This window comes from Ambystoma mexicanum, chromosome 9, assembly GCF_040938575.1.
Source record: "Ambystoma mexicanum isolate Mex_15411 chromosome 9, UKY_AmexF1_1, whole genome shotgun sequence".
NCBI lineage: Eukaryota > Metazoa > Chordata > Amphibia > Caudata > Ambystomatidae > Ambystoma > Ambystoma mexicanum.
Window position 1 is genome coordinate 681,284,175 of NC_090931.1, and position 26,564 is coordinate 681,310,738.

The window sequence follows — 26,564 nt, forward strand, 5'->3', positions numbered from 1 at the left end:
CGAAGCGAACTGCAGAGCGTGTAGTAGGTTTAAACCTAAGACACTTAAGGACCGTTCGACAAAGCGTTGGGCCCACCACGCCAGGCAGGAGGCCATGGCAGCGGAGGGCGCCTTCAGCGATGGCAGCGACGCCGTACTTTCGGACGGCGAGGGCATTACGGCGTCGAAAGACAGCCGACGAGCGCAGGTCCCCGACCTCGGAAGGTCGTCCGGCAGGGCGGCTATGGGGAAGACCCCCGGCGACGCAAGCGCTACACACCTAACACACACTAAACACACTAAGACCAACCGGACCTCGACGACGTCGACTTCCCGGAAAGAGGCACAAAAAGAACGGTCCGACTCGGTGTCCTCTGGGCGCTCTCGATCGAGATCGCCTCACGACGCAAGGCAATCATCCACTCTTGCCAAGAGTGCCTCGCTACACACACTAACGGAAGTTCGATCGTCGGGAGACGAAGACGACTTCCACCCCCAGGCCGCGCTCCAAGATACCGAGACCGCGGTTAACATCAGTGAGGCCCCACGCCCGAAGCACACAGATACCTCTCCAGACCCTCGACGCCAGGCGTCGAAAGTCTCTGGGGCCCCCAAGGGACAGGGAAAACATTTTTCCACGCACGGAGAAGGGGGGAAACAGCGGAAAGCACAGCCTTCCACCCCTGTAAAGCCTAAGCAGACAAGCAAACACAAGTCTACCCTTGAAAATAAATCACCTGCTAAAGTAATACCCTGTTCCAGGGAATGGTCCAGTGAGGACATAGACAGGGTTATGTCTAGGATGTCTTCCTTGGCTGATTTTTATGATAAGAACCCAGAACACTTTCTTTCATATAACCCTCAAGGGGCCACACCCTCAGGCTCCTCCGATCCTATCCCGCTAAGTAAAGAGCCCCGGGTCGAAAGACCTGAACCCTTCAAGGTTCAGCCTTACTCCACTCCATATTCTACTCCACTCCCCAGTTATCAGGGACAAGTTTTCCCTGAAGAGGACCAGGAGTTTGCATTTATGGAAGAACAAACCGGGACAGATTACTATGCAGAGGATGAGGACCTGGAGGAGGGAGAAGATGAGCAGGAAATTTACAGAGTAGATTCCCCAGTACAAAGCGAAGCCCCAGTTACTGACTCTCCAGTTGATAACCAGCCCCTCCTTAACGAGGTTCTCGCTCGAGCAGCGGAACACTTCCACATCGACACCCACGGTGTACAGGAGGAAAGGGACTTCGCGGAGGAGTTTGTAGGAGAGAGAAGACCGGTCGCTCAGACCATCCCTATCCTCAAATCCATCCAACGAAGAATAGATCCTTCCCTGGTGAATCCTAACCTCACCAGAGCTGTCAACCCCAGAATTGAAAAGATTTTCCGGGCAGCCCAGTCTGACCCTCTGTATATAAAGGGACATCTTAAACCAGATTCCCTAGTGGTGACCAACACTAGAAAGAGGGCTGGCACGCCCTTATCTTCATCAGAAGCTCCTCCCGACAAGGAGAGCAAAAAACTTTACGGGTTTGGCAGAAAGGTAGCCTCAACGTCCGCCTACCAAGCAAGGATTGCGAATTCCACCACCCTGTTGGCTAGTTACAATTGCCATCAATGGGAAGAAGTCGCGGCGCTCATTGCCTCTGCTCCAGAACCGCTAAAGGGCCAGCTGGCTCGGATCTCGGCAGAGGGGAGAGCCGTGTCTGGTTGCATTTTAAAAGCAACTTTCGACGCCGCTGACAACGCAGGGAGATTGATAGCAGAAGGTACTGTTATCAAGAGACATGCGTGGTTACGGCAGTCGGGATTCAAGACAGAAACCCAGGCTTCTTTAATAGACAAGCCAGTGGAACCCGACCTATTGTTTGGGAAAGCGGTCGAAGACGCACTTAAAAATGCCAAAGATGAATATGAGACTCTCAAATCCCTTGGCCAGCTTACCAACAAACCCCCTAACCAGAGGGGGAACAATAATTTTCGTCGCCCACGCGGCCAAAATTCACAAAGAGGCAACTATGCCCAGGGACAAGGTACACAATGGAATAACAACCAGCAGTCTACCCAGAGTTACGGCAGGGGTAACAAGAGAGGTCGTGGAAGAGGCAGAGGCAGCCCCAACAAGGGCGGGGGCACGCCTCCACCAAAACAGTGACGCTCAGTTCAGGGTCCCTTGCCACGCAACCCCAGTAGGGGGACGCATTTCCACCTTCACCCAGGCTTGGGAAGGGATCACCTCAGACAGATGGGTGCTGTCAACAGTATCCGCAGGATATTGTATAGAACTACTGCAGCGTCCCCGGAATCATCCTCCACGACAAAGAGTGCACTCCCTAGAACATCAAAGGATCCTTCTCGAGGAGATCGCCATTCTGCTAGAAAAGGACGCGATAGAACTCGTCCCAGGACACCAGGTAAACAAGGGTATCTATTCAACTTACTTCCTTGTGCCAAAGAAAGATTTGACAATGCGCCCAGTATTGGACTTACGGCCTGCCAACAAATATGTCAAGCCCCAAAAATTCCGTATGACCACGCTACAAGAGGTAATCCCCCTCCTAAAAAAGGGGGATTACATGGCAACCTTGGATATGAAAGATGCTTATTTTCATATTTCCATGCTCCCAGCGCACAAAAAGTACTTGCGCTTCAAGGTGGACAGTCGCCACTACCAATTCAAGGTACTGCCCTTCGGGATAGCTTCAGCACCAAGGGTATTCACCAAGGTACTGGCGGTGGCGGCTGCACACCTACGCAGGGAAGCAATCCCGGTGTACCCTTATCTGGACGACTGGCTCATAACGGGGGAAACCCCAGGAATTTGCAGGTCAAACATTCAGAGGACTATCGACCTCCTCCACGAATTAGGCTTCTCCATCAACGAGAAAAAGTCAAGTCTGGTGCCAAGCACCTCAAAACAGTTTCTAGGAGCTATCCTAGATACTCAGAAAGGATTGACCTTCCCTTCGGAAGAGAGAATTCGGAATATACTTCTGCAAATTCCGCATTATCAGTCAGGTCAACAGATAACAGTACGCAAAGCTATGCGGTTACTGGGCATGATGGCGTCATGCATTTACCTGGTCCCCCACGCGCGTCTGCGCATGCGTCCCATGCAGGAATGGTTGGCGAAACAGTGGTCTCAGGCAAGTGGTCATTGGGACGATCTAGTGGTCGTTTCGCCAACACTCGTACAGAGCCTACACTGGTGGACAAGAGAGAATCTCGCAAAGGGGAAACCCTTTTACGATCCCGAAGTACAAGCCGTGGTGACTACAGATGCATGCCTGACTGGGTGGGGAGCTCACCATCTCCACCACACAGCTCAGGGTCTCTGGTCTCACTCAGTAGCCAAGAACCACATCAATCTGCTAGAGCTTCTGGCAGTATTCCGAGCGCTAAGGGCGTTCGAGCCCCATCTACTGAACTTGTCGGTGCAGATCAGGACGGACAGCACGACAGCCATGTTCTATCTGAACAAGCAAGGGGGGACTCGTTCGCCAAATCTGTCCAAGCTTGCCCAGAAAATATGGATATGGGCACTCAGACGGAACATCTTCCTGTCATCGCAACATGTTCCAGGGGAGCTCAATTCCCTAGCGGATGCTCTAAGCAGAAACTCCCTCCCGGAAGAACACGAATGGGTCCTTCACAGAGACGTAGTAGAAGATCTCTTCTCTCAGTGGGGTTTCCCCACTATAGACCTATTCGCCACAAGCGAAAACAAACAATGCCCAGGATTTGCATCCAGGTTCCCCCAGCCGGACTCCCAAGGGAATGCCCTGTGGATGAACTGGTCAGGGATGTTTGCGTACGCTTTTCCACCAACTCCTCTCATCAGGAAGGTGGTGTACAAGATGAACAAGGAATCTATGACGCTCATCCTAGTTGCTCCCATGTGGGCGAGACAACCATGGTTTCCACACCTACGCAGGATGGCGGTGTGCGAACCCATCAGACTCCCAGCCTGGTACAACCTACTGTCCCAGCAACAGGGTCAAACAGTGCATCAGGAACCCAACTCTATGAACCTAGCAGCATGGCTCCTGAAGTCATAGAGTTTGGACATCTCAAATTACCACAGAGGTGTATGGACATTCTAAAGGAGTCCAGGAAACCAAATACAAGGCACTGTTACTTTGATAAGTGGAAAAGATTCGTTATCTGGTGCCAGAATAAACAAATCAACCCGGTTGATTGCACTCCTTCCAACGTTGTGACATACATGCTCCACCTGCTGGATGCAGGGTTGGTTTTTAACTCGCTGAAAGTACACCTGGCAGCCCTCTCGGCTTACACCACATCCCATAACAAGGTCTCGTGGTGGAAAGTACCAGTGGTTAAAGCCTTCATGGAAGGAGTAAAGAGACTTCACCCTCCTATTTCGAACCCACCGCCAGGATGGGACCTCAACGTGGTGCTAGCTAAGCTCATGGGACCCCCATTCGAACCCATGCATAAAAGTAGTCTCAAACACCTGACTTATAAAACGGCCTTCTTAGTAGCCATTACCTCCATAAGAAGGGTCAGTGAAATTCAGGCTCTGTCAGTGCAGGATCCTTTCTTTACTATCCACAAGGACAAACTGGTTTTACGCACACACCCTAGGTTCTCACCTAAATTCATATCCAAGTTCCATGTAAACCAGTCCATCGAGCTTCCGGCTTTCTTCCAGAACCCGCAAAGCTCGGCTGAGGTGAAACTACACACCCTAGATGTGCGTAGGGCGGTCCTATACTATGTAAATAAAACCAGACCGCTAAGGAAAACAGATCAACTGTTTGTCTCCGTAGCTACAGGCAGAGAGGGGGATCGCGTCTCTAAGGGCGCTATCTCGAAGTGGATTATCAACTGTATACAGCTGTGTTACTCTCTTTCTGACAAGACTCTGCCTTTTACGCCAAGGGCCCACTCTACTAGAGGCATTGGTGCCACTCTGGCTTTCATTGCAAATGTTCCCCTCGACACCATTTGCAAAGCGGCTACTTGGAGCTCTATTCACACTTTTACTCAGCATTACTGCATTGACACTCATTCCAAGACAGATACACAAGTGGGACAAGCGGTTCTAAGACACCTGTTTGCTCATGACCCTTCTCACATCCCACCTCCTTCTTCTGGTACTGCTCGCTAATCTATGCACAGCATGTGATCTAAGCAGATTCCACAAGCCTCAGAAGGGATACATTACTCACCGTAATCGTATTTCTGATGCTTGTATCTGCTTAGATTCACATGCGACCCACCCTTCCTCCCCTCCGAGAGAAGGCGCATGATTGCTTGTAGTCTTACCTTTTCTGTCTATCTGCTTGGATTATCTGTACTCACGCTACTCCTCATGCTTCCTCATGTCAGAAAAAATACAATCTGAGGATCCTACACGCGTGAGGGATCTTGGGTACAGTGGACGTCACACTAGGGATAGTATTACTGGCACGCCTGTGTCGACGCCCATTTTCGACTTTCGAAAAACAAACTGTAATACTCCGCAGCTTCCACTAGATGTCGGCCTATGCACAGCATGTGAATCTAAGCAGATACAAGCATCAGAAATACGATTACGGTGAGTAATGTATCCCATATATATATATATATATATATATTTCTGAGGCTTGTGGAACCTGCTTAGATCACATGCTGTGCATAGGCCGACATCTAGTGGAAGCTGCGGAGTATTACAGTTTGTTTTTCGAAACTCGAAAATGGGCGTCGACACAGGGCGTGCAGTAATACTATCCCTAGTGTGACGTCCACTGTACCCAAGATCCCTCACGCGTCTAGGATCCTCAGATTGTTTTTTTCCGCCATACTGGTCGGAAGCATCTTGCGGAGTCCCCTGGCCTTAGCCATACTTTTGCTACTTTTGCTAAAATCATAAAATAATAACCTATTGACATCCTTCCCCACCCCAACGTCGAACTTCGACACTCGACGCCGGCTGGAGAAGAAATCGACCGTTGGCTGCTGCACGACGGATTTGGGCCTCGGAAGGCCGCTGGCCTCGGCCCGGGCCTGGTAGGCCGCTGGCCTCGGCCCTGCAAGTAGGGAGAGTGGGGGGTGGTACATACTCTATACTCTTGTTATATAGGTACACCTTATACATTTCCTACACTTAACAGCCCGCTGCCTCAAGGTGCGTATGGAGGGTACCCCTTTTCAATTCTGCCCCAAGTGCAACCGCAAATACCCTTGGGTCGACAGGCACGCCACGTGCAATCTCTGCTTGCCGAGGGACCACCCCGAAGCGAACTGCAGAGCGTGTAGTAGGTTTAAACCTAAGACACTTAAGGACCGTTTGACGAAGCGTTGGGCCCACCACGCCAGGCAGGCGGCCATGGCAGCGGAGGGCGCCTTCAGCGATGGCAGCAACGCCGTACTTTCGGACGGTGAGGGCATTACGGCGTCGAAAGACAGCCGAGCGCAGGTCCCCGACCTCGGAAGGTCGTCCGGCAGGGCGGCTATGGGGAAGACCCCCGGCGACGCAAGCGCTTCACATACTACACACACTAAACACACTAAGTCCAACCGAGACTTGACGACGTCGAGTTCTCGGAAAGAGGCACAGACAGAACGGTCCGATTCGGTGTCCTCTGGGCGCTCTCGATCAAGATCGCCGCATGACTCCAGGCAATCATCCACTCTTGCCAAGAGTGCCTCGCTCCCTAGGCTAACAGAAGTTCGATCGTCGGAGGACGAAGACGACTTCCACCCCCAGGCCGCGCTCCAGGAGGCAGAGCCCGCAATTAAAGCCAGCGAGGCCCCACGCTCGAAGGACAGGGCCACCTCTCCCGATCCTCGACGCCAGGCGTCGAAAAACTCCAGAGCCACTAAGGGACAGGGAAAACATTTTTCTACGCACGGGGAGGGGGGAAAACAGCAGAAGAAACTACCTGTACATTCTTCCACACCTGTGAAACACTCCACGCCCCCTAAACAGACAGACAAGCCCAGGTCTGCTGATAGGTCCACAACCAGCAAAGCTACTCAAGATAAATCCCATAGACTTGCTGAGAGAGTCATTCCCAGTTCCAAAAAATGGTCCAGTGAAGACATAGACAGGGTCATGTCAAGAATGTCTTCTTTGGCTGATTTTTATGATAAAAATCCAGAACATTTCCTCTCGTATGATCCACAAGGGGCCACACCCTCAGGCTCTACTGATCCTATCCCCCGAATAAGAAGGCCCGGTTTGAAACCCCGATGAGGTCTGAACCCTTCGAGGTACAACCTTACGCAACTCCATACTCACTGTATCAAGGAGAGGCTTCCTTTTCTGGAGACCAAGAATTTGGTATGATAGAAGAGCAAACCGGGACTGGCTACTATGGGGATGATGAGGACCAGGAAGAAGAAGAGGATGACCCGGAAACATACAGAGTAGATTCCCCGGTAGAGAACGAAGCCCCGGTTACCGACTCCCCGGTCGATAACTAGCCCCTCCTAAATGAGGTTCTCGCTCGCGCAGCAGAACATTTCCACATTGACACCCACGGTGTACAGGAGGAAAGGGACTTCGCAGAAGAGTTAGTGGGAGAAAGGAGGCCGGTCGCCCAGACCATCCCTATCCTTAAATCCATTCAGTGGAGAATAGATCCGTCCCTGATGAACCCAAACCTCACCAGAGCAGTCAATCCCAGGGTTGAAAAACTTTTCAGGGCAGCTCAGTCTGACCCTCTCTATATAAGTGGACATCTGAAGCCAGACTCCCTAGTTGTCACCAACACTCGTAAGAGAGCTGGGACACCCTTGTCTTCGTCAGAAGCTCCTCCCGACAAGGAGAGCAAAAAAACTATACGGTTTCGGCAGGAAGGTAGCCTCAACGTCCGCCTATCAAGCAAGGATTGCTAACTCCACCACCCTGTTGGCCAGCTACAACTGCCAGTAGTGGGAAGAAGTCGCGGCTCTCATAGCCTCTGCTCCTGAACTGTTAAAGTGTCAATTAGCTCGGATTTCCGCAGAGGGTAGAGCCGTGTCTGGTTGCATTTTAAAAGCAACTTTCGACGCCGCGGACAACGCAGGCAGATTGATAGCAGAAGGTACTGTTATCAAGAGACATGCGTGGTTACGGCAGTCTGGTTTTAAGGCAGAAACACAGGCATCATTGTTAGACAAACCGGTGGAAGCCGATCTGTTTGGTAAGGCGGTCGAAGACGCACTGAAAAATGCCAAGGACGAATACGAGACACTCAAATCCCTTGGTCAGTTAACCAATAAACCCCCTAACCAGAGAGGGAATAGTAATTTTCGTCGCCCACGCGGCCAAAATTCCCAGAGAGGATCTAACTATTCCCAGGGGCAGGGTACACAGTGGAACAACAACAACCAACAGTCTACCCAGGGTTACGGCAGAGGTAATAGGAGAGGTCGTGGTAAAGGCAGAGGCAGCCCCAGCAAGGGAGGCGGCACGCCTCCACCAAAGCAGTGACGCTCAGTTCAGGGTCCCTTCTCACGCAACCCCAGTAGGGGGACGCATTTCAAACTTCACCTAGGCTTGGGAAGGGATCACATCAGACAGATGGGTGCTGTCAACAGTATCCACGGGATATTGCATAGAGCTCCTGCAGCGTCCCCGGAACCATCCTCCACGACAAAGAGTATACTCCTTAGAACATCAGAAGATTCTCCTCGAGGAGATCGCCATTCTTCTACAAAAGGACGCGAAAGAAAGACTTGACAATGCGCCCAGTATGGACTTATGGCCGGCCAACAAGTATGTCGAGCCCCAAAAATTTCATATGACCACGCTACAAGAGGTAATCCCCCTCCTAAAAAAGGGGGATTACATGGCAACCTTGGATATGAAAGATGCTTATTTTCATATTTCCATGTTCCCAGCGCACAGAAAGTACTTGCGCTTCAAGGTGGACAGTCAGCACTACCAATTCAAGGTACTGCCCTTCGGGATAGCTTCAGCACCAGGGGTATTCACCAAGGTACTGGCGGTGGTGGCTGCACACCTACGCAGGGAGGCAATCCCAGTGTACCCTTATCTGGACGACTGGCTCATAACGGCGGAAATCCCAGGAATTTGCAGGACAAACATTCAAAGGACTATCGACCTCCTCCACGAGTTAGGCTTCTCAATCAACGAGAAGAAGTCAAGCCTGGTGCCAAGCACCTCAAAACAATTCCTAGGAGCAATCCTGGATACCCAGGAGGGGTTGACCTTTCCTTCAGAAGAAAGAATTCGGAATATACTACTGCAAATTCCACATTATCAGTCTGGTCAACAAATAACGGTACGCAAAGCAATGCGTTTACTGGGCATGATGGCGTCATGCATTTACCTGGTCCCCCACGCGAGCCTGCGCATGCGTCCCATGCAGGAATGGTTGGCGAAACGGTGGTCTCAGGCAAGTGGTCAGTGGGACGATCTAGTGGTCGTTTCGCCAACACTGGTACAAAGCCTTCACTGGTGGACAAGAGAAAATCTCGCACAGGGGAAACCCTTTTAAGATCCCGAAGTACAGGCAGTAGTCACTACAGATGCATGTCTGACGGGGTGCGGAGCTCACCATCTCCACCACACAGCTGGCCAAGAACCACATCAACCTGCTAGAGCTTCTGGCAGTATTCAGAGCACTTCAGGCGTTCGGGCCCCACCTACTAAACCTGTCAGTGCAAATCCAGACGGACAGCACTACAGCCATGTTCTACCTGAACAAGCAAGGAGGGACTCGCTCGCCAAATCTGTCCAAGCTTGCCCAGAAAATCTGGATATGGGCACTCAGACGGAACATCTTCCTGTCATCACAACATGTTCCAGGGGAGCTCAATTCCCTAGCGGATGCTCTGGGCAGAGACTCCCTCCCAGAGGAACACAAATGGGTTCTTCACAGAGAGGTCGTAGAAGATCTCTTCTCTCAGTGGGGTTTCCCCACTATAGACTTATTCGCTACAAGCGAAAACAGACAATGCCCAGGATTTGCATCCAGGTTCCCCCAACCAGACTCCCAGGGGAACGCCCTGTGGATGAACTGGTCAGGGATGTTTGCGTACGCTTTTCCACCAACTCCTCATCAGGAAAGTGGTGAACAAGATGAACAGGGAGTCGATGACGCTCGTCCTAGTTGCTCCCATGTGGGCAAGACAACCGTGGTTCCCACACCTACGCAGGTTGGCGGTGTGCAAGCCCATCAAACTTCCAGCCTGGTACAACCTACTGTCCCAGCACCAAGGTCAAACAGTGCACCAGCAACCCAACTCAATGAACCTGGCAGCATGGCTCCTGAGGTCATAGAGTTTGGACACCTCAATTTACCACAGAGGTGTAATAGAGTTTGGACACCTCAATTTACCACAGAGGTGTATGGACATCCTAAAGGAATCTAGGAAACCAAACATAAGGCACTGTTACTTTGACAAGTGGAAGAGGTTCGTTATCTGGTGCCAGAGTAAACAAATCAACCCAGTTGATTGCACTCCTTCCACTATTGTTACATACATGCTCCACCTGCTAGATGCAGGATTGGTTTTTAACTCACTGAGAGTACACTGGCAGCCCTCTCGGCTTACACCACTTCCCATAGCAAGGTTTTGTGGTGGAAAGTACCAGTAGTTAAAGCCTTCATGGAAGGAGTAAAGAGACTTCACCCTCCTATTTCAAACCCACCACCAGGGTGGGACCTTAATGTGGTGCTAGCCAAGCTCATGGGCCCCCCTTTCGAACCCATGCATAAAAGCAGTCTCAAACACCTGACTTATAAAACTGCCTTCTTAGTAGCTATTACTTCTATAAGAAGGGTCAGTGAAATTCAGGCTCTGTCAGTGCAGGATCCCTTCTTTACTATCCATAAAGACAAACTGGTTTTACACACACACCCTAGGTTCTCGCCTAAATTTATATCAAAATTCCATGTAAACCAGTCCATCGAGCTTCCGGCTTTCTTCCAGAACCCGCAAAGCTCAAATAAAACCAGACCGCTAAGGAAAACAGATCAACTGTTTGTCTCCGTAGCTACAGGCAGAGAGGGGGATCGCGTCTCTAAAGGTGCCATCTCGAAGTGGATTATTAACTGTATCCAACTGTGTTACTCACTCTCTGAAAAGACTCTGCCTTTTACGCCAAGGGCCCACTCTACTAGAGGCATTGGGGCTACTCTGGCTTTCATTGCAAATGTACCCCTTGACACCATTTGCAAAGCAGCTACTTGGAGCTCTATTCACACTTTTACTCAGCATTACTGCATTGACACCCATTCCAAAGCAGATACACAAGTGGGACAAGCTGTTCTAAGACACTTATTTGCTCATGACCCTTCTCACATCCCACCTCCTTCTTCTGGTACTGCTCGCTAATCTATGCACAGCATGTGATCTAAGCAGATTCCACAAGCCTCAGAAGGGATACATTACTCACCGTAATCGTATTTCTGATGCTTGTATCTGCTTGGATTCACATGCGACCCACCCTTCCTCCCCTCCGAGAGAAGGCGCATGATTGCTTGTAGTCTTACCTTTCTGTCTATCTGTTTGGATTATCTGTACTCACGCTACTCCTCATGCTACCTCATGTCAGAAAAAATACAATCTGAGGATCCTAGACGTGTGAGGGATCTTGGGTACAGTGGACGTCACACAAGGGATAGTATTACTGGCACGCCCTGTGTCGATGCCCATTTTCGAGTTTCGAAAAACAAACTGTAATACTCCGCAGCTTCCACTAGATGTCGGCCTATGCACAGCATGTGATCTAAGCAGATACAAGCATCAGAAATACGATTACGGTGAGTAATGTATCATATATATATATATATATATATATATATATATATATGTGTATATATATATGTCAATTGTGACCCTTTGTATTCGGTCAATTGTTCATTCGAACAATTGTAAATGAACAATTTGGGTAATACCAAATTGTATACTGCGGAATACGTGGTAGCGTTATTCCTTCTTTCAATGTAATTTTTACTGGCTCTATTTTCAAACATCGCACATTTTCATTCACGGCCCAAATGCAAGTTGGCACTGTACTCAATTCCCCTGTTAAAGGTTCCGTCATAAATTCAGAAGTCGGCATATTCTGGGGAGAAATCGTCAAAAATACCCCATCGGGTGTACAATTAATAACTGCACTCAGTTTTTTCAGTAAGTTTAATCCTAAAAGATTTTCTCCACAATGCTCTGTCAAAAGGAATGGACAATGTTCAGTAAAAGGCCCTATTGTCTCTGCTGCTGGTTTAGACTCTGGGTATATTACTGGGGTACCTGCAAACCCTACTGAAATATTTTGTCGCCCTGACAGAGGTATGCCTGGAACCAAGTGATGATCTATCAAGCACTTCTGTGCCCCCGTATCTACGAGGAATCTATGCTCTTCACTCCCGATCTTCATCTCTACGTAGGGTCCTTTCTGATTCACGGGAATAGACACTGGTTCCGACCCCTGTCCTGGGCTGTCGTATTGGGGTAACAATACATCATCCGATGTGTAATCACCACTGTTGTTACAGTATGCACCTGTCTGTGTGTCAAAAATGTTCCACCCTCTCCCCCTATTTCCCATTTGTGCACCCTGCTGATTTTGACTCTGATTTTGATTCGGAGCCTGGCCTTGATTTTGTGCTCCATTCCCTTGATCATTCTGATGCTGCTGCATATTATTTCTGTTATGACCATTTGTTCCCCCGTGGCCTCTGAGGCCTTCTCTGATCATAACTGCCTCTATTTTGTAAGTGCGGGCATTGTGCCCGCCAGTGTCCTTCCTCCCTGCAATATGCACATTGGTTTAATCCCAAAGGCCCTCCATATGTATTCAAATTTCCCCTGCTCTGTGTATTTCCGCTTCCCCTGTTGTGTCCTGCTACCTGCTGAAGTAATACCAGAGTTTTCAAGTTTGCTCTATCCTTTGCTTCTCTTTCCTTTTCAGTATTTACCCTGTTTTCATAATATTGAGCCATGTCTAATACTTCTGCTAGCGTTTTTGCTTGCCATGCACTTTCTAATGTCATTATCAAATTTTGAATTGGAAGTATTAATCCCCTCACATATTTATCCACAAATAACCTTTTCACTGCTTCTGTACTCACATCCTGTCCACTAAAATCTGTAAATACTTCTACAAATCTGTAAAAATAATCTGTGGCCACCTCAACTTTTCCTTGCACACACGCTGTCATCTTGTCCCATTGAATTCTTTTCTCCGGGACCAATTCTTTTAACTTCTGTATTATTTGTGCGGGTAGTGCTAACATATTCGCCCCTGGCTCTGCACCCACCACTTTATTTCTATCCTCCAGTATTAAATTCGCCTCATCATCCACCTTTATTTGTTTCCATATCTCTGCTGGCAAAATCACTGGGAATATTAAGTCTATATCACTCATTGTGAGCACCGCTGATTTCAATAAAGACTCTACTTCTTTATAAAACCCAGATGGATTCTTTTGTATGTCAGGGATTGTCTGTTTTATATTATTCACTTCCTGTCTAGAGAAGGGAACATGCACAAATTGAGCTGCGTAATGCGCTGGGATTATCACAGCCGGCGTATCGCCTACTGCGGGAGTCTCTACCTTCGGTACAAAAGTAGGGGGCACTTCTCTCATGGGGAAGGCCTCACTCACTAATCCTCCCCCTTCCCTCTTATGTAACAATATTCCCAGGTCGAGGGATAAGGCTGTTTCTCCTGTCCCCCGTTCCATCGCTCTCTTATACACCGCCAATTCCTCAGGGGGGCTCACATTCTTCTCGTTTCTATCTTTAGCTGTCAAATATTCTACCATTGTTTGTAACGCTCTCCTCTTCATTGCTAAAGTGTATTCATCAAATATTCCATGTATTTCCATTATGGGAATACTGGGATCTGAAATCCATTTTTGTGCCTCCCGCATGCACGCCTTCAGCTCCGCACTAGTTTGCGCTGCTGGCGACGAGAATCGCTGCTGTCTACCCCTCTCAATATTCTTTCTCCTATTCCCCGGTGTGGCCAACACTTCAGAATATTCTTCATCCAGTTCATTCTTTATCTCAAACAGTTGCTTCACATGCTCTTCTATCTCCTCATTCCTTCCTCTCCAATGGGCTAATGCATTCAAATCCAACAGTCGTTGCGGTGGTAACTTTCCAATTAACTTTTTCCATTGTCTTGACAAATATTCCCCCATGCCTTCCAACAATACCTGTATTTCATTGTTCCTTCTGAAGTCATACAGCGACGCTAGCGTGGATGCCTCATCATTGTAGTCTATACACATTTCCACCTGTTCTTGCAGCTCGCGCTTTCTCTCCTTGCTGATCGCGCTGCGAGTTACTTTCATACATTCATTCTGCTCGATTCCACTCATGAGGGGCGGTCGGAACAGTGGCACCTTCTTGATCGAAAGGTGGGGAGGGGGCAGTGAGAGTGGGATATGTCTGTTGGGGTTGTGGTAGTTGCAAAACACTCGGGGCTGGCTGGCTAGTGGACAGTGCAATGTCTGATTCAGCCTGTGGCTGTGCTGGCGTTGGGAGGGGCTGAGCAACGGGAGGGGTTTGAGCGACAGCTACTGACGTATTCTGTTTGGTTCCACTCCTCGGACCCTGCTTTGTTTCAGTCAAAATTTTGTTTATTAATTCGTCTGACGTGTGTAGTTCTCTTTGTGGATATATTTTTTCTATGTTCAATTCATCGCGCTGTCTTGCCTTTCGCAAGCTATTACTCCACTCCTCCTCAGCTTTCTCCGTCTTTGACTTATGCCTGCGCGCATGCTTCTCTCTACTTTTAAATCTGAGCATTGCTTCCCTCCTCCAGTCCCTAAGACTGTCTAGTGCCCCAGGGCGTGCTCTTTTACTTATCAACACCTTTTCCAGGTTATCTATACGTCCCATCTCAAAACTCCCATTGCTCGGCCACTGAAGGTCTGCCTGTTTACTGGTTTGCTTATGCCAAGTCTCACACAGCATTATCGCTCCCAAACCATAATTTACATACATCTCATAAGCCGGCGTTCCTCTCGGAGGTGCTTTCTGGCCAGTTTCCAAAGATTGTTCACCGTAGCGGAAAATTCCCGCTAAGGTAGGCAATACCCCAGGCATGTTTTAACCTTACCCTTGGCTAATCAAACTTACTCTGGGTGTTTGATTTTGAAAAATCAACTCTCAACCAATATCAGGATTACTTACGAATCGGGGCACGACTCACCTGATCAATCAATTTGTCTTCTTCAAGACACAATTAGTCCGTATACTGACGCAACCAATGACGTCGTGTCTGCGTATCTCGGCTGTGCCTCGTTTCGGGACCGTCGCCTCCTTGTTCGCTGGCCAGGGGCGTCGATCAGGGATCAGCGGTGCGCAGATCTGCAAAGGAGTCTCATCGCTTTCGCAGGGGCGCCCCGTACACCTCTGGATCCCGGCTCAATCGCTCCTGTCCTCGCCGTTCTTGTCGCCTTCCTTATGTCACAACGTACACGATGGAACTAGTGGGGGAAGGTCCCTGTTCGGGCGCCATCTTGAAGGGGCCCCTGAGGGACCCTCGAATGTGGAAACCAGACAAAGTCACCACACACGAATAGATACGCCAAACACGAGGTTCCGTTCCCAAAATCTAGGGTTTATTGCAATACAAAATAGTCCCAATTGGCCAAGTGGTCTCACGCCCCGCGACGTGTGTCTAAACAGACTTCGGGGGACGCAAGCAAACGAGCAACATACATCAGTTACATATATACAAAAGGAGCACCTTATAATCAGCAATGACACAGTATGACACATTTGATGCCGCCCCCAATTCATTTTGCTTTGAATTAGAGGTGATGATTGATCAGTGTGACAAATATGACACCTTAAACCACCATATTTAGTAACAGGTTGCAATCTCCAGTTTTACAGACAACATTCTTTGTTTGCGAGAAAACAGTGTTTCTGTTTTTCATGGGCAAGCTGCGCGTAGGGGACTGGCACATACCAGGTCTCACTATCTCTTGGTTTCGATTCTCGCTCTAGAGGTCATCCCGCTATCCGGGTCCTCACTGGGCTTAGAAAGGGGGGCCGTAAAGAAGAGCATTGTTCAACTCTTTAAATGCTAGTTTCGTACATTGCTATTCTTTCAGGAGACTCGCTGGCATTCATGTACTGATTAAATGCCTTGCTTCCTGTCTTCAAGGATATATGAGGGAGGGAATCGGGCTTTTCTGTCTGGCTCTCCAGTGTAATGTTTCAACATGTTTTCGTAGCCTTGGACCATTGAAGCGAAATAATATCTACAGCAAAGCAGTTTTACATGAGGCAAAGAGGCAACGTTAAAGAGAACAGAGAGAAAACAAAATGGCGATTTCTATTCATCTTAAAATGGCCACACTCTAGCTGGGCCAATAGCTACGTAATAACTAATGAGCATGTATTCTTAACACTTTAAATGAGGGGGTTGGTCCTCGGCCAACCAGTTATCATGCATTTCCTTCCACCCAGGGATGTCCAGATTTTCTGGACTGACAGAAGTGGTTTAGCTATCACTAGCCTGCATAGAGGTTGTGTTTGCTGTCGTCACAATATGCACCAACCAACAACCCATAACAATGCAAGTAAGCAGTACCGTTCAGAAAATGAAACTTTTAATCGTTCGTCTATATATAAACTCGTCTTCAGTCAAACGTACATGATATTTGGTATTTCCATTCTTTCGGCATAACGCAGAATGTCCACTCAGAACAATGTTTTTCATAGAATGAAAATAAATGTTTCAATGTCGAATTTTAAAATAGTGAACCTTATCATTTTTTCAGGTGTTCCACAATTTCCGTCCTTTAATCAATAACGAATCCTCCCTTTCTTCCAAGGTCGAACAACAATTGAACCTTGTTTTGAGCGTGTATGCCTGCTAACTCGTTTTGTGAAGGAAAGCCACAAATCATAAACATACTGTACAAGACGTGTCAGTGTGAACTCCCACAAGCTACATCAAATGAAGTGACCTTCACTGGATACTTTTGTAATCATCAGTAGTGCTAGTGATTTCATATTTTTGGGATAAGTCACAGTTAGGGTAAGTAAAACAGATAATGTGGAAACCATTTTCAAATAGGCCCAATGACATATTTCTACTATGCCCGAAAATCCATCTCTTTGTACATATGCGACTCTTCCCATCCCCAGCGCCTAGCTCAGCCAGCTGACCCCATGTCCTCGCCAGGTCTGCGCACGCCCTGTTCTCGCGGAGGAATTTGCTCTGCGCATAACGCGAGACATTGACAAGTCATAAATCCAAGTGCCCATTCATCTCCACTAAACTTCCTGTGCACTAATCAGTCAAGGACCCACAAGAGCGGGGCAAAAGTGTTAGGGGGCAAAACACAGAGTTACTGTATGGCACCAAAAAAGTTGACAAAGAGGATACATTTGAAAAGACAATTTGGACGCTTTGGCCACCTATGTCGAGCTTTACAGACACCAAGCAACCACAGACATGCATGTTATCATTCAAGATATCAATTAATCATAAACCGGATAAAATGTGCATAATTAAATACTTCTTAATACTTTTAATAGCTTTGAAATTCGAGTTTAATAGCATTCCATTGTTCATGTACGAACACCGCTCCAAATCATTTATACCGGGAAGTCAACTGTTCAATTAGATCCGCTTTAGGTGGACAGGGCACGTTTGCAATGTTTTGTGGCAATGTATGTGTCCTAGGAACAAAATCAGGATCGATTCCATGAGTATGCATGTCCAACACAGTCAAAGTGAGCTCTTTCACAAAATCGAATTCCATTTCCTAGTATATTGGCTTGGCCACCCATTTGTTAATTTGTTTTTGCAAAGGCCATTTTGTAACGAAGCATCCCAAAGTTTCCTGCAGTTCTCGATTACTAGCAGTATTAGCGTATAGCGAGAGAGCAATGTCCGATCTTGCATAACGTCTATGCCGAAATGCAACCTTTTGGGTCTGTACTTTAGGCACATATTGTTGAACATCTCCAAATCTCCAGCGTAACATAATTCTGTGAGTCCCTTTTAGGTTTCTTGAAAGAGTTTTATCAAACACGATCTTCTCAAGAGCTTTGTGTGGAGGTGAAGATGGAATCAACCACTTCTTCTTGCGTTGCTGCTCCTCCGATAAAGGACCATGTGCACATTGGTGAAAATTTTGGTTTTCTGTCCATGAGTGAATGTTGGAACAGTGGTGCATTAATGAGCGCCATTTTTCAAGTAGAATTTCCACAGACCCATCACAAGTTTTGGAGCTCCACCAAAGATAGTTGCTGAAAGACTGAGACCAATGTAAAATATTTTCGAACCCTTCTTTTTACCAGCAGCTGACATTTTATTGACTGATTTGACAAAGTGCCATACTTCAAATTGATGACGAATGTTTGGAAACACCTCTCCCATGGCCTTGGCTATTGAAAGATGTATATATATTCACTTTATTGTGATACAATCCTAAATTAGGATTTTACACAAGTTCATATTCATATGTCACAATCGCACTCTGTACAGTACAAAAATAGAAATCAAACTAATACAAATGCGCATTGAAAGGATAAAATCAGTCTAGCAAAAATAAACAAACAAGGAATTAGACAATAAGTTAGCAAATCGGATCAATGTAAGTAAAACCAATCAAATCCAAAATAGGAGTAATAATAATAATGCAAACATCAATTTGTAACGCAAACACAAGCAAACATGTTACTTTGCATAGACTATCCAATTTGGGTCCACGGGGCAGATGTCGATGGCATTTTATTGAGAAGTGCCAAGGGCAGACCTCAAACCAGACACCATTGCGGAGCACATATTCGACAAGTATAATAGAAGTCCTTAAGGTTGGTCGGCGAATCAAGTGTGCGTAGGGGAGGGAGAAGGTGGTTCCACTTTGAGTATCCAATTTGGTACCCTCTCCATAATCTCAAGTCGGGTACCAGGCCATAGCCACTTTCCAAAAGTGTTTAGTCCGGAAACAAAGTTTTAACATTTGACCACACTTTAAAGAGTGCAAGTTGTAACACAGTACTTGTTTTAGTACGGATGAAAACAGCGAAATGGAACAGAGACAATGGGATGCAGACAATGGTACATATATAGAGAAACCCATAAATGACACCTAGTGTAAACAACCGACAGGATACATAAAGGTTTTCATATTATTGGAAATTCCAAGCATAATACATTCTCGTAAAGAAAGTGAAATAAAATTACCTGATTAGCGCTTGAAGTTGTAGTTGACTCATGAAAATAAATGGATACAGAATCTTGCTCCTTCATTTTCAGTGCATTGTCATGAAGTGGGAAAAGGGAAAATTAGATTTGTATTAGATATGTAAGTAAAATACAACTATAGAGAATATAAACTTATGCAAGTCTGTAGGGCTCACCATTGGTATACTGGACGTGTTGATGGTTTCGTCACTTTCGTGGGTCTGTGCTTTTATCAGTATGCTTTCCTAAAAAAATGCACATGTCAAGCAACCGATTACGAAAAAATGATGCTTCGTGTGAAGAGCACTTTGGCATTGTTTTCCATGGTCATAATTACTTCATTTGAGGCTCCATAAACCAGGGACAAATGTGTAGTAAAATGTGGTATAGTTAAAATGTAATACAATCTGGTAAATATGCAAACTTTAGTAAGACACATTTACACCAAAAGCACCAATCCTTTCAGGAGTTACCTGTTCAGTACCCCAGCGCCTACAGCTAGTTCATCATCCGGGACTCCCCAGAGGCAGCGTGTGCATCAATAGAGTTGAATATCCTTCGGGAATGTATGCAGGATTGTGCCCTGACTTTTGACATGGCTCCTAGAACTGCAACCCAAAACTATACAAGCAGGCATTCTTGAAAAATTGATAAGATCTGTATAAAAAAAGTATAAACAATTACAAAAAAATGGTACTGAATGCATGAGATTCATGGAATTATGTCAGTTTTCTATTCCACGTTTGTTTTGTTCAAAGAAGCAAAACCTGTGTAGCGTAGTCGAATACTATATACATACAGAATTGACATATATGCAGAATTGATTGATATGATGCTAATCGTAACGTGTTACTCGTCCGTTGAATGTACTTTGATGCATCAAAAGGAAAAATGCTTATAGACATTGGGCCGAGAAAGATGCAATTCTATTACAATTGACCATGATAAAATTTACTATATATCGAAATCAGAACACTTGAAACATTAGACAATGGTAAAGTCATTGAGATGAATGAACATTACACTACTGGGTACATTCGGTCGAAATAGATAGAAATTTTGAGATCAGAAAGACATGAATATAGTGAAGTTGACCTGCCCTTAACTTGAATAACAAACAATTCGATTCAGCAAGCAGAGCAGTTAGTAGCTGGATAAGAGGTAGCACGATCAAGAGTTGACTTCCGGTGCTCAGAGATGTTCTCTGGATAAATATCAAGGGGTTTATAAAGGAATAGAAAAGTGGATGTGTATGTGAATGTGTGACATGTTTCTGGTGCGGTCTGCTTCAGGGGAGCCTGGAGACACTGGGTATGGGGAGGCCATGTGAGCAATGGCCCCTGTGCGGAAGATACCTTTGAAGTGTACATGGTGTTGGGCACCTTAGCCGTTCCCACCTGCCAGCCCCCTTCGGAGGGCACGACCAAAGGTGCGAACTGCCATTGATAGTGGATGGGGGGATGGATGGATGGCAAAAGGCGTGCAGAAAAGGGCCGGAACACTGCTGAAGGGAGACACATGTGGATTTCAGGGGAGCCGGAAGACACTGGGTATGGGTAGGCCATGTAAACAATGGTCCCTGTGTGGAAGATACCTTTGAAGTGTACATGGTGTTTGGCACCTTAGCCGTTCACACCTGCCAGCCCCCTTCGGAGGGCACGACCAAAGGTGCGAACTGCCATTGATAGTTGATGGGGGAGGATGGATGGATGAGCAAAAGGCGTGCAGAAAAGGGCCGGAACACTGCTGTAGGGAGACACATGTGGATTGCAGGGGCGCTGTGTGCTTCATGGGAGCCTGAAGACACTGGGTATGGGGAGGCCATGTGAACAATGGCCCCTGTGCGGAAGATACCTTTGAAGTGTGCATGGTGTTTGGCAACTTGGCTGTTTATAATGGAGGGGGGATTGATTGTTGCAGAGGAGGTGAGCGTAAAAGGGCACCAACCATTATTTCATGTCCCTCATAGACAAGTGAGCGTGTCCTTGATTCACTGAAAAATGGAAACAACTATTCATAAAAGCTCTTTTGTATTTTATTTTATTGCTGATGTTGATGGCATAAATATACTACACATTGTATACTTCGGGTTGCAGCAGTGTGGGAAAATCCCCTGTACTGTCCGTTGTCACTGGGGAATTTGGCCCGAATGGCTCCAATGACACAGGCGGGTATTACTTGTTGAACACGGTATCCAAGCCTTCCATTAAGCCACCATGTAAACGAACGATAGGCCAACAGCTGTTCTGCCTGTGGAAGAGAAACATACATACTGTATTTGAATGAACCTGATAAGTGTACAAACCTTAGTTGAAAATGCATCCTGTATCCTATAGCATAGTTGCCCGTACAAATGTTGCTTCATGGATCAGTCAGCTTGGGCTTTAAAGTGTAGACCCATTCCAAAAGTGAACATCCATGCAATCCATAACGTTTGGGGCACAGAGAAGTATTTTTTCTTAGTTGAAATTGAAAGACTGCTAAGATGACCACTGTGATTTCCCCAAAGTGCGAGAGATTTATTGAATTGCCAGACTACATTCATTTGGCAGTGATAGATCAAAGTTACAACAATATAGGAGACAAACAAGAAATGTTAGTGGCCTCAGTGGTCAAAGTGACATCAAATCTAGAGTACACCTAATCATTACTTGGATTGTGAGGGCGAACTGTTGCACGAAGTTCCGCATAAGCACCATCATAATCCTCAATACGGACCTTGTGAGGCAGGCTGCCCTGAAGTCATGCAGCTCGGTAACGCATAGCGGCGGTGTCTTCTTCCGATTTGTAGGCCAAGCATCCAGAGTTTTCTCTGCAGCAGCAGTTCTCCTCCTCAGTTGGCATGACCTCGCAACTATTGCAGGTACACCATGTGGAAACGTCTTCCATGCGACTAGCCACTGGCTCTGGATCCAATGATTCGTCTTCCCAACTGTCGTCCGATGCACCATTGTTTCTGCATCTTTCTCTATCAACTAATTCTGCCTCTGAATACTCCGGCTCATACTGGTAGGGCTGTTTTGTTGCCATTATACAACAAAATTAAAATCAATAGTAATGCTAATGCTAGTACAAGTCTGTTCGCATGGGCTCCGAGCAACGAAGATAGCTGAACAGAGCAGAAACGAGTCACCGGCTATACAAAAAAAAAACAGTGAAACTTTTGAAAAAGCAACTCTGATGTTGTCTGATGAGAAGCGGTCTGTTTATAATTATTGAGGAAAGAGGCGCCCTGCCATTTCCATGGAGGCGTGTCATTAGCTGGCGCACAGAAAATGTTGACGCGAGACGTTCATTCGCGTTGTGAAATGGGCCGTACGCGTCTAGTGAGGTCAGCTTCAGGGGCGGCTGTTATGATTCAGTGCTGCAGGGGCACTTGAGCTTAGGGCGATCGATCCGCAGATAAGATTAGCACAAGGTGGCTATGCCCGCTCGTTGATCTCGCATGTGTAAAAGTGCGGAAAACGAAGGTTATGTGCATAGGAAATGTTTTTACGATCGATCAGTTTGCTTAAAACCACATGCCCGAACGCTCGGGACAATAACATTTTTGAGTGCACTATTCCTTTAAGGTCCTATTTGTATAGCTCATTCTTTTATTTTAGATTCATTGCACTAATACTGTTTGAGTTCCTACTGTTAACTGTGCATACCCCATTTGAACAGTATAGCATGGCATCAGCCTAGGTTAGCGTAAGAGACGGAAGTATGCTGTTTTAGGTTGTGCATTGTTCTCCTTTATGACTGGGATCACTGATGGTCAAGTATTAGTGGGGGGGCATTTTAGCTACTACTTATCCACTCTTGCCGTACAGCAGGCATTTTGTCACAATGTTAAAGGACTCCCATTCCATATTATTATTATTATTATCTCCATCAAATAAGGCAAATATGATCTACCCAAAGGACGAAATGGAATACTGATTATACTCCAAAGCAGATTTTTTTGCACACATTTTGTCCATAATACTATATATATAAAAAAGTAATTTAAATCAAAATTCAAATATAGGGTGCCTTTAATGAAAAAGAAATGAATGAAGCTCATACTAGTCAAAGCTTCTTTTACAATTAAGGAATATTTGAAGGAAAGTGCACATAACTTGTCTTGCACCACTTTCAGATATGGGAGTCAGGGGTACCCAACACCCTTTTCTCAATTCGAATGTTCTTGCTAATATTGCAAGTGTTACCTTACATATTGTTGTCCCCTATGAATTCTACTAATGCTCCTATTTATTTCAGTGAAAGAAATCCACCATTTTGAGAAGGTTGATTTTACCCACCTGTGAAAAAGGTGTCTTCCAATTTTACTTCCAGAACGTTCAAAATAAGTTCCAGTTATCATCAATTTTTACTGGAGGGGTGTATGCTTACCCATCTTTTGGGGTCAAAGAATACATTGTGTAAAGTTCTTGTGGTTGGCATTGTTTGAGATAACCAAGGTCACCTCAGTCTTCTGACTATTCCTCACTGTTTTCACAAGTGAGTTTCCATCATACCTCACTGGGAAAGTGACTCATATATTTTTGGGGCCTTTTGGGAATCCTTCTAGCCCCCCAAAGTGTGCGCTGCTTGCAGGGTGCCTCCTTGTTTTCTTGCTCCGGGCAGTTAACATTTTGCCCAGACAGTTGTTCTGAGGGCTTTTTTAAACCTCTGCTCAATGAGTTGTAGCCACTATTGCACATAGGAAGTATTTTTCCTTCCTCCTGGAGACTTTGTAAATGGATTCTCTAGTGGTTGGGAAATCCAGTATACTGGCAACTTGGGGTGCCTTGCAGCAATTGTAATACAGCAGGCATTTTCTATAGTAACAAAAAAGAAATACATGAACTATAGTTTTCTGCCTTGGTCTGATTGAGTCAGAGACCATGTAGGGCAATTCGGATGTGATCCCTATCCAGATGGCTGTGTGGGTCTACCACAGTCGGTTGGCTCTCTTGGATCCCTATTCAATCTACATCCTATCATAGATGTCTGCTAAGGTTTGTGTGTAGCAACCCTCGCTGAGTGGCTGGTTGCCAAATGTTTAACTGGTCATTGTGTGCCCTAAGGTGTGGGCATAAAAGCTGAAGCTCTGCACTAGTACATTGGATGTTTCAGAATCAAAGACTATGGCCCTCAGTACGAGTAAGCCGGTCTAGGAAAAATGCTGGTACAACCGGCTCCAGCATTGTTCCCAGACCGGTTTACTCATTCGCCGATAGGGGCAGTCAACTGCAAGCAGGCCAGACCTGCCGGGAGTTCAGGCCCCTACCGGTAAATAAATGCCCACATCACTGGCACCGTTACTACCGAACTCCATGCAACTGGAACTTACTGCTGTTGCCAGCACCTGTAATAGCCCGGTAACACCAGGAAATCAGGTGCTGGTAACGGTAAGGGGAGTTTGTCAGTAACCAGTACGGGTTTCTATTGGCGGGTTTCCGGCAAACTTGCAATGAGTTGACAGAAAACTGACTCAAGGACCGTGACTGCGCTAGAATATTTTGAACTAGAAACCAGACAGTGAAACTCTGCCTCTCTGGTGACATGAGGAAACCTTGTACATTGCTCCTTTTCCTTCATCCGTTTGGGACAGCTTGATTCATTCTCTTGTAGACTTTTTTGTGCTCCTCTCACGACCTGAAGAACCCTTTTGCAGTGCTTCTTTTCCTTCATTCTGTGGGGAGAGCATGTGCCATTGTCCCGAAGGCATTGTTTTGCTACTTCAACAGCCAGGGCTCATCTGGGTTGCTTGGTCCAGAGATCTGGTGAAGTTTTCTGCTGCTCTTTGTTCCTATAGCAACACCTGGCTACAGCCACTAATACTCTTTCTCTAATCAGAACACACTGAGCTGCTGTTTCTTTAACTATTCTTCATTTGGGAGGTCTCTTTTACTACAGGTGGACCCTTTGGTCCTTTCCTCTGGTGTCAGGGCCTTGTTGGCTTACATTGGCCATCCAACTGACAACTGCAACCTTTACCCCTGCTGCTTGAATTACCTCTCTTTCAGGTGTGTTTGAGTGTTGGTGACCACCAAGGTCTGTGATCCTTGCAAAAAAGTCCAGTTGGACTTTTTCACATATTTGAATATTTCATGATTTTGTGAGATCGTTAAGTCTATTATTTTCTGTTATTCTGAAACTCTACCTACCCATGTGATTTCGTAGATCTTGCTTTACATAGCCCTATTACGAAAACATATTTCCTGATACATTATGCAGAACTTCTCTTGTTGTGTGCTAGACAAATGTGCTTACTATATTCTTTTGATTACTGAAGAGTTGCCATTAGTGCTGACTTGTTGCTTCCTGTACAGCAGGTAGGTTGGTATATCTGGTCCCTAGAAATAAGGCCAAAGAAAAACCTCCATAAAACACAATTTCACAACTACAGTCAGAGCACCCTATGCCGGGGCCTTTGCCGGCATGTCCATTGATGCAATAGTAGAGTTTTTCAGCGAGATATGGAACATTGGTTCCTCAGTCATCAGTCAGCGACGTTGGTTCGTTTAACGAAGTGGTAAGGTGTCAATTCCGTTTCGACCACTACTGAAAGGAGGAAGACCACTGCATTCCGGATCAGTATCATGGTTGACTTTACAAACAATGGCAAAGATCCCAGAAGAGCAAACTTCATACCACCTGAAAGATGTCAAAGGCAGGTTGTATGAAAAGGCTAACCAGTGTGAAAAGTATGAAAAGTAGAGGGGAACACAGGGAATGGAAAAAGAAGACCAATAATGAAAAATAGACTGAAAAGGACAAAAAGCGAGAAGGAACTGCTACAGATAATAGCAAAAGATTTGATGCCATCCCTTTCTGAAGGCGATATCGCCTCATGCATGTTGTCCTCAGTCAGTTTAGAAAAAAGTGGCCTCTAACTTCCTCACTATATACCTGGCCCTTTACATTGAGGAATGGGAGAACGAGCCCTTCTTGAAAGAGGAAACTGATATTTCACCCTTCATAGGGCAGAATGGTGCACATCCATAGGCTCACTAGTGATTAGGATTGGGAAGCCACAAACCCAGAAGATCATCAGTGGGAGTACCATGCAGCTTCTCATGACAACCCTTGGAATCATTACATTATGCTCGGTGACATTCCTATTCTGGAACTACACAGGGGTCCACAGTTGAGGATGCAGTTTCCTACATTCCCTTAGTACAGACAGAGGGTTACTGATATATTTGCTTCATGATCCGAATGGGTTGGAGTAAATGGGGTGTTTTCTGGCATTTGGCACAAGAGGAAAAAACAGAGTTTTCTACACAGATTGTTCCTAATGTATGGGGGGAAAGGACTCTGGGTCTTCACCTTCCTTTGGAAAATAAAAATAATGCCTTTGAGGATATACCTATGTGCCGGAAGCTTTACTTCACATTCTGTGGTGGGTAATACAGTGCAACATAGGTTCACTAATCTGGTGACTGACCTCTAGCCCTCCAAACAAAAAGGTAATAAAGAT

General features: G+C 46.3%; 1 protein-coding gene across 15 annotated transcripts in view; it reads left to right on the forward strand.

Moving 5' to 3' along the window:
- ABI2 (abl interactor 2) overlaps window positions 1-26,564 on the forward strand; it is a 1,586,546-nt gene that overhangs the window by 1,199,248 nt on the left and 360,734 nt on the right. The gene's annotated exons all lie outside the window — the stretch shown is intronic.